General features: G+C 33.9%; 1 protein-coding gene across 2 annotated transcripts in view; it reads right to left on the reverse strand.

Moving 5' to 3' along the window:
• Positions 1–14,197, reverse strand: part of LOC145935932 (uncharacterized) — a 90,792-nt gene extending 76,595 nt beyond the window's left edge. Inside the window, exon 1 of one of the 2 annotated variants that reach the window (XM_083037736.1) lies at positions 14,156–14,195. The gene's annotated coding sequence lies outside the window, so the exon portion shown is untranslated. Of the gene's footprint in view, positions 1–14,155 lie in introns of both variants that reach the window. The other variant, XM_083037738.1, reaches the window with a different exon arrangement.
• Between the last annotated feature and the right edge of the window lie 620 nt (positions 14,198–14,817).

The raw sequence follows: 14,817 nt of genomic DNA on the forward strand, positions 1-14,817 counted from the left end.
GAAATATATATAAATATATAATATTATATATTTTTTATTAATAAGAAACTTATTAATATGTGTTAAGAAAATTGGAACACAAAAAAGTTTTATCGATAAAGATAACATATACGGTATCTATTTTTTTCTCACAAGTTGTACTGGTAGCTATTTTTAGAAATATTGTAATCACCTGTTGACGCTCTTAATACGTGAGGATACAATGTGTAAACTGCTTACAGCCGTCTTCAGTAGCGAAAGAGTTAATGAAAGAGGAGATAAGTATCAACAGCGCGTCCTTCATCCGTTTTCTTCTCCGAAATATACGTGTTTTCAGTCTCATATCGATGTATGTGTATTTGTGTATACGTGAGTCAGTATTCATAGAGAGATATCACCTGCTGCGGTCGATAATATATAAAGTGAAGTAAACTATCATGAAGACAAAGCGTCGTCCCGAGACGAGAGAATTGTCATTATACTGTCTACTTATATTTAAAAAAATATTGCATCACTTTATTCTCTAATATATATATATATATATATATATATATATATATATATATATATTTAAAAGATTTAACTTATATACACATCGTGAAAAAACATTCCAGCTATAATTATTTGTCATAAAATAATTATTCTAGTAAATTTAATGTACCGATCGATTTCTAATTAGTTAGAATTATTAATTACATGTGACCACACACGTTTACATGTTTCATTCCGCGCAAAAATTTTTAACGTTCTACGAATTACATATCAGCTGTTTTTTAAAACGTTTTTTATTTCCGTTTGTTCGCATCTTCGTCGAGAGCGGATGGTTCCGACAATAAGCTAGTGATCGAAGGCAGCTGGACCTTCTTCGAGTCATCTGCCTCTGTAGCTCGCGATGCGATAACTATCCCCCTACCCGCGTCGGCTACATTAATGGATATTTATTATCGTCATCGAAGGTGGCTACTCAAAAAGGCAGCTGACTCCGAGAGATCGAAAGGATCAGTCGTAAATGACGTAATCAAAAATTGTGGTAATCATAAACTGTATTTATCGCAACTTCATATTTCGTTTTATGCTAAACCGTTCCATTTTTACGCGATTTAATGATTCGTATTAAATTTGAATTTTTTAAATATTAATTTTACATTTACGATATATTTTTTTGAGAAATAGTTTTATTTATTTATACATAATCTATTATATTTATTTATATTTATAATCAAAGCAGTTCCCCCAACAAATATATAATTTATAAAATAACGTTCTACAATTTTTTTAGTAATATTAAAAAAAAGAAATATATATGTAACAATAATAATAATAAAGTAAATTATTATTATGTTACTTTATTTACATGTGAAAAGTGATTTGTTTCTTTTGAAAATAGTGATAGTGAAATAATAATCCATCAGCAAAAATTAATATATTGATGGTAACTGCATGTTATCATATATTTGATACGCACATCCATATATCTCATTTGGGAGAGAGGGCTCTTCCCTTTATCATCGCGTGTACAAGTCTGTCTAAAATATGTTTCGACACAAAAGTAGATTTCATTCACAGCGTGAGCTATTAAAACCGAGTATGAGAAGAACATACAAGGGGATGAAAGATGAGCCTCAGAAATGGCTCTAGACTTGTTAAGACCCGAGGTCAAAATATCTAAAATTAAAATGCAACGTATTGTGCATTCATAGATCAATAAAAAGATTGAGCTCTTGTTCAAGTCTTTTATGAATGTGTAATTTTTATCAAAATTGGTCTTTCTGTGAATAAAATATATGTTTTATATTAACGAAATATTTTTTTTTTATAAAGATTTTATATAAAAAGTAGAGCATTATATTAAAATCAAACGCGAGAAAGAATATATCTCGTAAGCCGTGATAATTAAAGTCGCACACGCGATCGGGATTTTTGCATACGTAAGTCCTCAGACGCCTCTTTTTTCCACTTAGTTCGCCTTTTAATAGAGCCGCCTCTGATGACGGCATCATGTCAGCCGGGAAGGCGCGAGTGGGAGATGTTGTTCTCTCCTAATAATATTGGTGTCCCGTGATCAGATAGGAAATTGCATAGGGATGTTTAACGAGGGGGAAGAGAGACCGGGGCTAAATGCCACGCTCCTAAATGTCAAGGCAGCATCCCTCCAGTGTATAGACCGGGGTACCACTTAATACGGGCGCTAACCCACGTTGCGGGCTACTGAATGTGCACTGCGTCACGTTACTTTGTCACGGTACAAAGTCATTTTTATCCCCCGTGGGATGGAGCAGGAGGGTGCGGATAGGTGTGTCCTGTGTGCGCTTCGTGAAAGATATTTGACTCACCACCGATTTCGTTACAGTTCATAACATATAATTGTGTGTGTATATATCTATGCTGTATTTTAATAGAGAAACATTGGAATATAAATCAAGTTCTTCACTTTTAAAAAATCTAATGTACTATCATATAATTCCGTCTCTCTCTATCTCTAAAATTATTTAAGAATAATAATTACAAAAATAAAAAATAATAATTTTTTTTATTATTATATCTATTGCGCCCTTTTATTCTCATTATTCAAATTTTTTTGCGAAAATTAAATTTTAATAAAAATAAAGTTTCTCTGTCTCTAAAAATATTAAAAAATAATAATTACATTTTTATCATTATACCCCGCAGGAATATGCGATTTTTCATCGTGTTTCTGTAGTATATATGAGACGAGTCGCGCGTCGAATGGTTTAGCCGCGTATCCGCTTCATCGTGCCGGATTATAAAAGCTCGCGAACATGCCATTTAATGCGGACGGTGGTGCCGGTATCGGGTTGAAGTATATCGAAAGGAGCGTGTATCTATTAGCGCAAACGTGTCGCGCGCGTGGTCGATAACAGGAGAGAGAGAAAGAGAGAGGGACCCCGCCCCCGCGTCGCGCGGGATGTTCATCGGACACCGTATATCCTGTTATCCGGCCCCGCTGCAGAATAGCAACGTGCATCGCGCGTTAAAAAAAAAAAACCATAACAACGCGCGCATTGTGATCCCGATGCAACACCGGCGCGGTGAAACATCTCGTTTCACCGCGCGTCGCGTTACGACGCCTTCGACGGATGCGGAGATCTTCTTCAGTCTCCGATTCGATACATGTAGGTAGATAAGAGCGATCCTATCTCCCTGCAAACTAATTCCTTTATCAATCGAGGAGGGGTTTCCTGTTTCTCGTTCGAAGAATATAATCTCGCGTCTGTGTCTGACGACGCGAGATATATATATATATATATATATATATATATACAGGGTTGGGCAGATACTTCAAAACAAAATATTTAAATACAAGATACAAGATACTTTTTGATATATATTTAAATACTATTTAAATACTTTGGTTTTGACATATATTTAAATACAAATTGTATTTAAATACATTTATAAATACTTTCAAATACAATTATTCTTCAAATTTCCTGATTATATATTGAAAGTAGAATTGTATGAAAATAGAATTAAAAGTAAAATCAGCACTTTGAAAGAGAGATAAGTTCATTTATTTTAACTTTAAACTTCGTAAAATAATAATAATTAAAATAATAGACATATAATGGCATATATATTATATAATTTATATATTATATATAATAGCATATATTATAGTAATTTAAGTATAGGTTTTTCAATACAGTATACATAGAGTATACTCTATTTATTTATCGTCATCACTATCACTACAAACTATAACTTTGTTAATTCTTATTGCCTTTTAAAAATACCAATGTTTCAAACATTTTGTCAGATAGAAGGCCACGAGTAGGCGAATGTATAAATCCCGCAAAAAAAAAACAGTCTCTCTACAGGAGCAGAAGAACATAGACTAGTATCAAATTTTATAAACGCCTTTTTCACACGCGGGATAGTAATGTAATTACATAAATACATTTAAATACAAGATACATTTAGATTAAATAATTAATTACAAAATTCAAGATACTTGATTATTCGATATTTAAATAATGTATTTAAATAAGATACATAGCTCAATACGTATCTCAGATACTTTAAGATACATATCTGCCCAACCCTGTGTATATATATATATAGGCTTGTCATTAGGCCTTATGTTGAATGTGTCGAGAACAATCGCGAGTAAATATACGTATTGTACTTACGTGAAAAATACGCAAGATTATATTTTATAAATCCAAAGACTTTAGATGATTATCTAATTTATATTATGTAAAAACTGTGAGCTTTAGTCTATAAAAACTCTTAAGACAATTAATGAAATATTCTTGTTACAAGTACAAGGTAACTATTTTATAAATTGTTTTAGATGTTTTTTTTTAATAAAAATAAAATGATAAAAAAATACACACACACATTACTATATTATTGAACATTATTTCAACTCCATTATTTTAACTCTGTTATTGAATAAAAATTTTCGGATGACATCTCATATTTTTCATATCTTTAATCTGGAGATAGATCTGAAATTGTAAAGTGGAATTGTGATATCGCAACGTGACTTTGCGTCCGTCTCGGTATGCAAAAGTGTACGGACCGAAGTATGACTGATGAGTCAGACAACGACGTGGAATGTCGCTAATGAGTCGCTCTTTAAAGGAAACGCAAGACCTACGCCATAGCGCAGTGTGAATCTTATATTCCGAATAGTTTCATTTTCGGAAAAATATAGAGACAAAAAAATATATAACAATAATCAATTTGTATATATATCAGTTTTTTAAAATTTTATATTTTTTAAATATTTTTTTACTCTTTCAATCCGTAAAATTCAGTCCGTAATTGTGAGTTTCGAGATCTAAGCTGTATTTTTCTATTGAATTTGTTCATTATATTATTACAAATAACTCTAATTATATTTTACAACGAGATATTACGTTTGTATGTGATATTATCGCACGATTATACATATGAGTCGTTCGCTCGAAGAACGACTTAAGTCGACTTAAGTTTTTGCACAAAAAAATTGAAGATTTAACTAAATGATTCAAGTTATTAAATATTTTGCTACTCAGCAAAATAGGAACGTGTATATTAAAATATATAAAAGCTGAATAACATAATGATTAATAACTCAAATCACACAGTTGAATCTTTAATTCAATTTTTTTTTGCAAAAACTTAAATCGACTTAAGTCGTTCTTCGAGCGAACGACTCATATATACATTAAAAAGAATTAAAAAGTGTGAAAATACGGTTAATTAGAATAATTTAACAATGATATAAAATAAATTTGAGAAAAAAATTAAGTTCACGCGCTACGGTTGAATAAAGGTTCCATTTATCCTCTATGGTGTTACAATTTAGAAAGGGGAATATTTATGCCGGTGAAGAGCGCGAAAACACACAAGATTTATATGCGACGTACCATTGCTATGAGAGCGGTCCCAATTAAAATCACGAATCTTAGAAGATAAAGAACTTGGGAGGATTTTTTCACGATAGTCTCTCTCTCTCTCTCTCTCTCTCTCTCAAGATCTCGAGGCGGTCCCCGAAGCTCGGATAAACGTTGTGTAAGATATCCGTAATCATAATACAGCGGTACCTTGAATTCGCGTGTTCGTAACTCGTGGGAACTGGTGTAGTGTCTTTCAAGAGCGTGGGTTAGCAGTATTAGTGTTTTTACACAGGAGGCACACGGAACAATGCACAGGACTGTCGGCGTCCGTTCCGCATTGCTGGCTACGAGATCATCAGCATCGGTTGCAACCAATACGAGAAAATCAGCTGTTGCTGGTTACCTTCGAGATAGGTTCACCTATCTCGAGACTTTGATAATTGTTACCGCGCGATAACGCATGTGATTCGTGCGTCGAATAACTGTCTGTGGAATGATTATAAAGTTCTGTCGAGAAACGATATTCCGCAGATAATGATCGGCATTACGAAATCAGAAGTATATATATCTTGCGTTTGTCGCGTTAAAACGAGACGATTATCTCCTATTCTTCCGAAACCGAGATAACTAACACAAGGACGATCGTAATCTCCGTAGTGACAAAAATTACAAAATATTTTGTAATAAAGTAAATATAATAAATAAATATTATTATATAGCAAGTAAATTACTAAATTATATATCAAAAGGAATTTATATTCTTAATATGTGTGGTATGCATGATAAAGCTCCATTTTTATCGAAATTTAAAATTTTAAATCTGTATTCTATCGGTAAATTATCTGAATTTTTCACTTTTAATTTTTTTAATATTAATTCGATCCAATCGAACCGCCGAATTAAACATTGACTAACAATATATAATACAAAATATAAGAAATATTGTAAGAAATCCCAATTTCGAAATTATTTATGCTCAATCTTTATACAAAATAAATTTTCACACTGAACAGACAGAAGAGACAGACATTAAAAAATGAAATATAATTGATTTTTTTAATGAGTTTGATATTTATCCCTCCCGGTGAAGCTGTTCTTGCATAAGTGCTCTCTTATTCCTCGGATTGAAAAACTGCTTCGCCGTCGTAATAAAAATTACGTCTCGGTTTTTTGCGCTAACATCCAAAGGACGCGTCGTCGCGCAAACTTACGCAACAGAGTAAGTATCATCCTCTCGCGGTCGCGCACATCTCGAGATTCATCATCATCGTACGATCCACACACAACGTCGCAGTATTTCTCGTATTCTCCTATTACGCAAATACCAATTCGTTTCCCTCCCCCTCGCGTAACCTCGATTCACGTGCACATCTCTCTCCTCTCTCGGCCCGGGGAACAATGGCGCCATTACGGCTACGGGCCTCGTCATCGTACTCACGGGTTTCTCAGCACGCCAGTCGGTGTTACCGCGATTTTCACGAAAGCTGCACGTACAATGGCTTCGTGTCCCTCCCGACAGACGTTGTTTGAGACGCGCGCTATCGATTAATCGAAGAACGATAACGCGTGCGATACATCACGGATAGCTTTCTCTCTCTTTCTCTCGTCTCTACGCTTTATACTCTCTATATATAGATATTTAGAGCGGCTAAATTAGATATGATTTCAACAAAGCATCGATGTTACCGTGTAGTTGATGAAGAAGATATTTTTTATATCTTATATTATTTAAAATAATTATATCGTATATATACACATAGTTTTTATATATATAATATACGATACAATTTTTTAAAATATTTTAAATAATATTTCAAATAATATATATATAATCGTAATATTATTTTCTACGAACATCATATACAATATCTAATGTATGCTAGAGATATAGAAATAAATATACTGATAAAAATACGTAAAAATTGAAAAATATAATACTTTTCTCTATTTCTCTCTATTATATTATATATATATATATATATATATATATATATATATGCCGTTTATTATGGTTGAAATTCTTACATCCACTTTAAGCATTCTATTTTTAATATTTCATCGCGACTCTTAAAAAGTTACGTTTATCCGAACCTTTTCTTCTCCAGAATGCGTTAGCGAACTATAACGAGGACCGTTTGTATTCCACGGAAGACACTCCACGGAGCAGAGCCACCGAGGTCCCCGGTTATTGATCGGCGCTTAGCTTGCTAGCCTCCGGCCGGAGGAGGACCATACTGGATGTGTGTGTGTGTGTGGCAATATACGGATAATGTTAGCCTATAGCTGTCGGAACACACACATACACACATACATAGGTATAAGCACGCGTGAACTCAAACACAGACGAACGATCGCCCGCCGTTCGCCACATACATACATACATACATACATACACACACACAAACACACACACACACACACGTATCCAAGGTGCACACGTGTGAGGCCGAACCGCGCCGCGGAGGGCTCCAACTTCGAGCCGGAGGATCCGATGTAGGTGCTTTCGTAGCCAGGGCAACCTGGGCGCTCGTTCCAGCCGCGTAACCACACCCTCGATTCATCAATTTATTATTCATCTAATGACTGTTCACAAGCACGCGCGCACGTTTTCCTCCCCACGCGTGTGCATTCCTCCTCTCGCGCGATATAACTTCTTTTTTTTTTAAGCCTAGGAGCTACCGATTCCGAGGTCTTGGAGAAGAGAGTACGATTGCAAGTGTAAAAAATAATTTTTAATTATTTTCAATTATAAAAGCGCTATTCAGTTATTAAGTATTAGAAAAAAATACTCATTTTTCTGACAAATTTGTTAATATTCTGTGTATAAAAATTGCAATTTTATTTTTAAATATTAGAAGAAACATTTCTCTCTAAAAGAAAAGTATATGTAGTAGGTAAATTTATTAGGCATAATGCACTGTTCTGTGTTATAATCTATCATAATTATGTGTATTAAGATCATAATATAAAAATTATTAAAAATAAACTAAGAAAAAAATTCAAGCAATTAAATTAAAGTCTCTCTTGTGAACTTGAATGCTTTGTTAAATGTATATACATATATTATTTTATAATTATAAAGATTACTGACATAACGCAACTGCAATACGATGCAAGTAACGTTACATCCTTCTCACGTGGAACGTGACCGAGAACGAAAAAAAAAAAGAGAAAAAAAAAGAACCAGAAGCGATCGATACACCCATGACACCTGAGACATTGCAAACGCGATGACATTACGATTCCGTCGCATCCCTGACCGAAAGGTTAGCTTCAAAGCTAGCAAAATGACGAGAGAGAGAGTGAGAGAGAAAAAGAGAGATTATCGTGATGACTTCTCCGCGCTTGGCAATCGAATTCGACACGAACCTTTTTCTCCCTCGTGGGCGCGTTTTCGTGGGTCGTAACAACAGCCGATCATCCATCCACCCCTACGCTCACGTCCATCGCCGTCGACCATCACCCGGGATGGGGACGGCGCCAAGGTACGAATGCGAGAACTTACGGGGAAGCCCTAATGATCGAGCGCTTCTTCCTCGAACCCCAGGAATCTGATTCGATCGAACGAAAGAGAGAAGGGAAGAGAGAAAGAGAGAGAAAGGGTCAGAGAGGGTGGCCGAGAGCGAGGGATGCGAAAGACGGGGTAGGGTGCAAGGGAGGAAACAGGGCTCTCTGGATGGGCGGGTAATGGTCGGATGGGTGGTCGGTCTGTAGGCTAAAGTCAGATCTCCAAGGTTTCATAGGTGTGTTGGGCACAAACAGTTGCCAGGTAACCGGCTAGGGAGGCAACCGGTCAATACCACGGGCTCTCGGGCTCACCTCTGCATGAGCTAAAACGTCACCGGCGGCGGAGAGAGAGTTGCTCTCTCCACCTGTCTCACCCTTCTACCCGCGCGCGCGTTCAACCTACCCTGGCTCGCCCCCGGACTTGCACAGCGATGAGGCACACCAGCAGCAGCAGCACCACCGCCGTCGTCGCGTCCTCCCTCTCCCCCGCCTCTCCGCCCTTCCCTCTATCGACCACCACCGCCGCAACCTCCGCGTCTGATACTCGATAACGACGGCGGTTCTGTCCGCCCGTCGTTTCCACGTTTCCCGATAACTGCCGGACCTTAACTATTAACGTAGGGGAAGTTATTCTCTCCCTTTTCCCGGTTGTGACTGATAACGTTCGTAGAAACTAATGTAACAAGCCAGCTGACGTTCCGCGAGCGTCGTATCATCTATTTTAAAATAATAATCTTTTTCAAGATCAACTATGTAGACAGAAAAACTCTCTCAAAAATTCGATTTTACAGATCGCATCAAATTCGTTTGATAAGATTCATTCCCTCGACTGATGAAATCAACATTTATAAAATATTCTATAAATTATTCTCGCATTGTACAAGAGAAAAAAATCAGATATATATACATTATATATAAGAGCATCTGATAGGCTGATAAATGATATTCCAACACGCGAAGAATAGAAGCAACGTAATTTTTCCTCCAAAGAGAGGAAGTTTTCGATTGACAGGCGCGCGATGTTCTTCTTCAACACGTGGTAGCGTGTTATTAAAAAGATCCGAGCCGGAATATTTGACTAAATTTTCAACGTCAATGTAGAATAATATCAAGGCCATAGCATAGATTTTTCATAACATGCGGACGTGGGAGAACAAGCGGATTCGGCCACGTGGTCAACATTTGACTAAGGATTCGTGAATAGTGTATATGCACAGGACGAATATGTATATACTATACATATATACCAACGAACACACGTACACAGACAATTCTGTTAAATTATTAGATAATAACTGATAACTGCGATAGTAATGTAAATATCAAATATACATCTTTAAAAAGGAAGAGATAATATATCGAGAGGAAGAGAAAGCCATATATACAATATATTTTCTTCTCGAAAAAGTACACTAAGAGAATTTTCTCTTAGAATTTACCCTGAAAATCATGGTAATCGTGGGACAATATAGAAAGATTTTTATAAAAATTTCTCTGATTAATATTTATCACAATAAAAATAATAATATATCTATCACAATAAAATATAAAACATGTTTGATTAATTTTACTAAACTGCATAATAAAATTAATCAAACATGTTTTATATTTTATTGTGATAAATATTAATCAGAGAAATTTTCATAAAAATCTTTCCATACCATATTGTCCTACGATTACCATGATTTTCAGGGTAAATTCTAAGAGAAAATTCTCTCTGTGTATGAATGAAAAATTCTACAACTCAGAACTCGCGCAATTTTATTGTTTTCAATTTTTTTTTGTTTTATGCTATTAAGGTGGATTCGATTTTTAAAAGCTGATGAAAGACCCTGCGCTTTTGCGAAGATGTGACAACAGTATAGATAAAATATCACAGTTTGGTGCGTATAATATTAAACAAATTCATAATATCTTTTATGTATGACTGACAATGAGAGATCGAGAGCATCTAGCAGCGATTATTTAGCACAAAACAATGTGTGACAGTTTTTTTGTATCCACGTTTGTGTATATACTATATACATGTATAAGAGCAGCTACGATCCCGTTTATACATGCATCGTACATCGCATGCATACGTAAATTCTTGTTGTAACTTCGACCATAAACCTACCCGGTGGCCTACTTCCAAATTTTACGGTTGCCAAACCCCCCCCTTCACTGTAGCAAACCTTTTTTATCAAAGTATCTCGGAAATATATCAATATAACGTCTTTTTTTATATTTAAAATATCTCAGTATTTATTTAACATTTGCAGATAGAAAGTTGCTGCGCTACTATATTAATAGGAAAGTTTATCTCTTATTTATTTATATCTCTTATCTCTTGGTTATTTTATTTTATAAAAAGCTCGAAATATCTTATATGTTTTTGATCGCTAAGATAAAGATACCGTATTGAATGCCAAAAAATAAATATTTAACGATTATCTAACTTTCAGATTGTATTTCAGTTTATCACGATTACTTTTATCAACGTTTTTATACTTTATCGTTATTTGTTGTGTTTCCATTGTTCGCGCGCTACTTTGAATATACTGTATATCTTTCACACACGTCAGTACATTGCGTGTCCAGCCGCCAAGCTAACTCGTTACTTGCCCGTTCGCTTCTCGGAATCACAACCACAAGATACCCTGCGCGAGGAAGCCCCTGGGACGCTCAAAGGGGTGTTCTCGTTCTTCTCGTGCTTGGTATCAAGCGCTAACGATTTTCTATCCGCATATTTTTTATTTGTTTTTACACGGATTTGCGTAAGATATGGAAAAAGATTCGACTGACTTTATAGGCTAAATGTGACAAATTATAGAATTCTGGAATAATGCAGTGTTATTTTACATCAGATAAAAATTCTCATTTATACTCATCTCGTTGTCGAAACTCGTATTTTACAAATTACTTTTTTTTCTTAATTTATTAAAATACGTCTTATCAATTATATATGTGTGCTATGTGCTATATATGTATATATCATTCTGTTTAAAACTTTTCTAAAATAAAAAATAATATTTATAAGAATAATGTATCATTATTATTTTTTAAACGTGAAATAATTAATTTCAACGCTAAACAAAATTTAATTTATATTTATCTATATTATGTATATATTTAGATTCTATTCTTAAGCTTAGAAAAAAATGTCTTCTTTCAAAAAATTAATAGATGGACAGCATGAATATTATATGCAGAGGATATTAGTTTGATAATAAATCTATTTAAAAAAGTTTTAGTAAGAATGTTAATCGGAATCTAATGAGCCCTATAAATTCTCAAAATATAGCATGCTTTTCCGATACTATAGTAGAGATGATTAAGATAAATTTTCTTCTCGGAATAACGTTTAATATTGTATACAGCGTTTTACAGCACTTCAGAAATATTTCCTGGAAACGTGAGACCAAAGAAAATCCTTTCCCAATCATTTTCTAAAAGTTTCTTAAATTATATAGCTGCGGCATTTTTCAAAGAATAAGAAAAACAAGTTCTCTCCCTCCTCTTCTTTAAACAATCTTGTGTTATTTCCAACAATTTCTCTTTGAATAATTCTCTTTATTCTGGATTGACAATCACATAAGAATCATTCTTTTTCTTTTCTTGGAATAATGTTATTGTTATCTATCAAGTTTAAAATTTATCGTAAAAACGTTAAAAAACTTCAGATACGTTAAATATTTATACACTTTTAGATATTTTCCAATATATAATAAATCATTTAATCGCACTTGTAAATTATTTGTAAATCAGATTTTGAAAATTATATGTTGCCTAATTATACGATATCGCGCATATATAAGGAGTTTATACAAAAATTCACATATATAACTTCTATCTAAAATATTTATATATTATAGTTTGCACAGAGATAACTCTAGAATTAATAAAACTTTAAACAGAAATCACATGCGAATCTTCGTACATGATCCTTGCATATAGGCGCAATCGTAAATGATTATCCTACGATAGACCTTTGAATAGGCGCTACAAGATTGTCATTTACATATGTGAGAGATTATTTGTCAGAGATATTTTACTATAACAATATGGACAGTTATAAAATATTTGGAAATATATAGTAACAAAATTAAATTGCGCGATAACCGCGTCACAATATAAAATTTTTTTTAATATAGTCATACTAAATTTCCTCTAAGATCTTTGAAGATTAGTTAATTTCCTTTGTTAGATTGTAGCCGATTATAGCCTGTACAATTTTAAATCACAATGCTTTATACGTTACATAATTTAAATTATGTGCTAGAAACATATTGCCTGTTTTGCAAACAAAACAATTAATATGTCCACATAATAATAATGGATTACAAGTGACTCATTATGTGCACTCGAAGACGCCGAATACACCTTTCTAATCTCATTGACTATCTTTTGATGGTAAGAGATCGCGACTGACGCGGTTGTTACGCGAAGGTAAGGAGATTGTTAAGATGTGGAAAACGCATCCATCGGAGTAGAAATAATGACAATTTTCTCTGTGACATAATCGAGAGCCAGCAATTTTGAAAGCGACACTTCTACCTCAAGCAACACTTCCTCATAGTAAAGCCATTGCAGTTACAGTTACAGAAAAAGATAAATCCTCTTTATTATCAAAGATGTTTTATAAATAGTATACCTATCTTAAGAGAGATCTCACAAAGTCATCTATTTTATTTTTTATCTCTTGATTTATAATAGTGTAATTTAATTTTTATTTATGTACAAAAAATTTAATAATATTAATGTAACATGTTGAATATTATCATTGTTAAACTATGGAGATTTACATTACTAATATAAAAATAATGTAAGAAAATAGTATAAGGAATTTTGAATTTCAAGCGATAACGAGATGAAATGACGCGAATTGTGTTGTACTTTACTTTCCTTGTCAGAATATGAATAATGACATAATTTGAAAAAAAAATCAATACTTAAAACGGAAATAAGAAATTGACGTAATGGGCCATTTCCAAGCAAATATGCAAACCTTTACCGCAATCGTTAGACGCCTTTAGATTGATGGGGCTGATATTTTTGTATTAAAGATTGTAATATAATTTGCTTTAACGGGCTGACCTTATTGCTCAATCACTCAAGAGATAATAATTAAATAAAATAATAATATGTGTGTAAAGCTAGCGTATAATTTCGTGGAAACTTATAAATAATTAAGAGTTCTGGCTTTATATTCAATAGTAGAACTATTAAAAATAAAGGTAGAATTCTTAATTATTTATGAGCTTCCACGAAATGGGACGCCAGCTTCATACACACCCATTACCGCTATAAAAATGTTATAAAATAAACAATTTTTCACTCACCGATACGTGCAATAGTGGAGTTGTAGTACACAGCACACACGTTGATCTGAAAACAAAATATTCAAATTATGCATGTGTATATACATGTGTGCGTGTGGGTGTTTTTAAAGTCTGGAAATGGTCGAATATCTCAATGCAGTTTTTTAAAAAATATTTTTTTGCATACCTCACAGTTGCCCCGCTGTCACCCGATGCCTCCCCGGGCCTCCTCCTCCTCTCTTGGGCCATGGTAGCACTCACTCCCGACACGCGAAACTTTACACGGCACTCCCGACGCGACGCGTGAGACACACGCGTATTTCGCGTATTGCACTTGCAATAAGAAATAACGATGCGAAAACTATAATCGCACGAATCAACGTCCGTTCGACACTCGAGAATCTCGCAGTCAAACTTGCGCGCAGCTTGCTACCTGTAACATATAAAATAAAATAAAACATTACTATTTTAATTTTTGTAACATATTATTATTTTAAAATTTAATTAACAAATTTTTGCATTATTAATATTTGTTGACAGAAATCAGCTGATTAAAGCGTTAATTTGCTAATTAATTTTTAAAATAATATGTTATAAAAATTAAAATAATAATATGCTTTAAATAATGTTATAATATTTTTGACAGTTATCAGCTGATTTCTGTCAAAAAATATTAATCGCGG

Source organism: Prenolepis imparis, unplaced genomic scaffold (assembly GCF_030444845.1).
Source record: "Prenolepis imparis isolate NDT839.2.m4 unplaced genomic scaffold, iyPreImpa1.0 SCAF_5, whole genome shotgun sequence".
NCBI classification, from domain to species: Eukaryota; Metazoa; Arthropoda; class Insecta; order Hymenoptera; family Formicidae; genus Prenolepis; species Prenolepis imparis.